Raw genomic sequence first — 3,477 nt, forward strand, 5'->3', positions numbered from 1 at the left:
GGTAACTTTGTCATTTCTTAACGAATTTTGATGCCGTTTCGGCTATAGACTCACCTGCAACATCTGAGCACTTCTACCGTAGGAAATCGTCGATTTCGCTCAAATAAAGATTTGACGCACCGAAAATCGACTTTTTTCGCTAAAATGCGATTTTGGCCAAAACGGTAACTTTGTCATTTCTTAACGAATTTTGATGCCGTTTCGGCTATAGACTCACGTGCAACATCATAGCACTTCTACTGTAGGAAATCGTCGATTTCGCTCAAATAAAGATTTGACGCACCGAAAATCGACTTTTTTCGCTAAAATGCGATTTGGGCCAAAACGGTAACTTTGTCATTTCTTAACGAATTTGATGCTGTTTCGGCTATAGACTCACGTGCAACATCTGAGCACTTCTACCGTAGGAAATCGTCGATTTCGCTCAAATAAAGATTTGACGCTTAACTGAAAATCGAGTTTTTTCGCTAAAATGCGATTTTGGCCAAAACGGTAACTTTGTCATTTCTTAACGAATTTTGATGCCGTTTCGGCTATAGACTCACCTGCAACATCTGAGCACTTCTACCGTAGGAAATCGTCGATTTCGCTCAAATAAAGATTTGACGCACCGAAAATCGACTTTTTTCGCTAAAATGCGATTTTGGCCAAATCGGTAACTTTGTCATTTCTTAACGAATTTTGATGCCGTTTCGGCTATAGACTCACCTGCAACATCTGAGCACTTCTACCGTAGGAAATCGTCGATTTCGCTCAAATAAAGATTTGACGCACCGAAAATCGACTTTTTTCGCTAAAATGCGATTTGGGCCAAAACGGTAACTTTGTCATTTCTTAACGAATTTTGATGCCGTTTCGGCTATAGACTCACGTGCAACATCTGAGCACTTCTACCGTAGGAAATCGTCGATTTCGCTCAAATAAAGATTTGACGCTTAACCGAAAATCGAGTTTTTTCGCTAAAATGCGATTTTGGCCAAAACGGTAACTTTGTCATTTCTAAACGAATTTTGATGCCGTTTCGGCTATAGACTCACGTGCAACATCTGAGCACTTCTACCGTAGGAAATCGTCGATTTCGCTCAAATAAAGATTTGACGCTTAACCGAAAATCGAGTTTTTTCGCTAAAATGCGATTTTGGCCAAAACGGTAACTTTGTCATTTCTTAACGAATTTTTATGCCGTTTCGGCTATAGACTCACGTGCAACATCTGAGCACCTCTACTGTAGGAAATCGTCGATTTCGCTAAAATAAAGATTTGACACACCGAAAATCGAGTTTTTTCGCTAAAATGCGATTTTGGCCAAAACGGTAACTTTGTCATTTCTAAACGAATTTTGATGCCGTTTCGGCTATAGACTCACGTGCAACATCTGAGCACTTCTACCGTAGGAAATCGTCGATTTCGCTGAAATAAAGATTTGACGCTTAACCGAAAATCGAATTTTTTCGCTAAAATGCGATTTTGGCCAAAACGGTAACTTTGTCATTTCTTAACGAATTTTGATGCCGTTTCGGCTATAGACTCACGTGCAACATCTGAGCACTTCTACCGTAGGAAATCGTCGATTTCGCTCAAATAAAGATTTGACGCTTAACCGAAAATCGAGTTTTTTCGCTAAAATGCGATTTTGGCCAAAACGGTAACTTTGTCATTTCTTAACGAATTTTGATGCCGTTTCGGCTATAGACTCACGTGCAACATCTGAGCACTTCTACCGTAGGAAATCGTCGATTTCGCTGAAATAAAGATTTGACGCTTAACTGAAAATCGAGTTTTTTCGCTAAAATGCGATTTTGGCCAAAACGGTAACTTTGTCATTTCTTAACGAATTTTGATGCCGTTTCGGCTATAGACTCACGTGCAACATCTGAGCACTTCTACCGTAGGAAATCGTCGATTTCGCTCAAATAAAGATTTGACGCACCGAAAATCGACTTTTTTCGCTAAAATGCGATTTGGGCCAAAACGGTAACTTTGTCATTTCTTAACGAATTTTGATGCCGTTTCGGCTATAGACTCACGTGCAACATCTGAGCACTTCTACCGTAGGAAATCGTCGATTTCGCTCAAATAAAGATTTGACGCTTAACTGAAAATCGAGTTTTTTCGCTAAAATGCGATTTTGGCCAAAACGGTAACTTTGTCATTTCTTAACGAATTTTGATGCCGTTTCGGCTATAGACTCACGTGCAACATCTGAGCACTTCTACCGTAGGAAATCGTCGATTTCGCTCAAATAAAGATTTGACGCACCGAAAATCGAGTTTTTTCGCTAAAATGCGATTTTGGCCAAAACGGTAACTTTGTCATTTCTTAACGAATTTTGATGCCGTTTCGGCTTTAGACTCACCTGCAACATCTGAGCACTTCTACCGTAGGAAATCGTCGATTTCGCTCAAATAAAGATTTGACGCACCGAAAATCGACTTTTTTCGCTAAAATGCGATTTTGGCCAAAACGGTAACTTTGTCATTTCTTAACGAATTTTGATGCCGTTTCGGCTATAGACTCACGTGCAACATCTGAGCACTTCTACCGTAGGAAATCGTCGATTTCGCTCAAATAAAGATTTGACGCACCGAAAATCGACTTTTTTCGCTAAAATGCGATTTGGGCCAAAACGGTAACTTTGTCATTTCTTAACGAATTTTGATGCCGTTTCGGCTATAGACTCACGTGCAACATCTGAGCACTTCTACCGTAGGAAATCGTCGATTTCGCTCAAATAAAGATTTGACGCTTAACCGAAAATCGAGTTTTTTCGCTAAAATGCGATTTTGGCCAAAATGGTAACTTTGTCATTTCTTAACGAATTTTGATGCCGTTTCGGCTATAGACTCACGTGCAACATCTGAGCACTTCTACCGTAGGAAATCGTCGATTTCGCTCAAATAAAGATTTGACGCTTAACCGAAAATCGAGTTTTTTCGCTAAAATGCGATTTTGGCCAAAACGGTAACTTTGTCATTTCTTAACGAATTTTGATGCCGTTTCGGCTATAGACTCACGTGCAACATCTGAGCACTTCTACCGTAGGAAATCGTCGATTTCGCTAAAATAAAGATTTGACACACCGAAAATCGAGTTTTTTCGCTAAAATGCGATTTTGGCCAAAACGGTAACTTTGTCATTTCTTAACGAATTTTGATGCCGTTTCGGCTATAGACTCACGTGCAACATCTGAGCACTTCTACCGTAGGAAATCGTCGATTTCGCTGAAATAAAGATTTGACGCTTAACCGAAAATCGAGTTTTTTCGCTAAAATGCGATTTTGGCCAAAACGGTAACTTTGTCATTTCTTAACGAATTTTGATGCCGTTTCGGCTATAGACTCACGTGCAACATCTGAGCACTTCTACCGTAGGAAATCGTCGATTTCGCTCAAATAAAGATTTGACGCTTAACCGAAAATCGAGTTTTTTCGCTAAAATGCGATTTTGGCCAAAACGGTAACTTTGTCATTTCTTAAC

The sequence above is a fragment of the Ascidiella aspersa genome, chromosome 9 (genome assembly GCF_963924565.1).
Source record: "Ascidiella aspersa chromosome 9, kaAscAspe10.2, whole genome shotgun sequence".
Taxonomy (NCBI): domain Eukaryota; kingdom Metazoa; phylum Chordata; class Ascidiacea; order Phlebobranchia; family Ascidiidae; genus Ascidiella; species Ascidiella aspersa.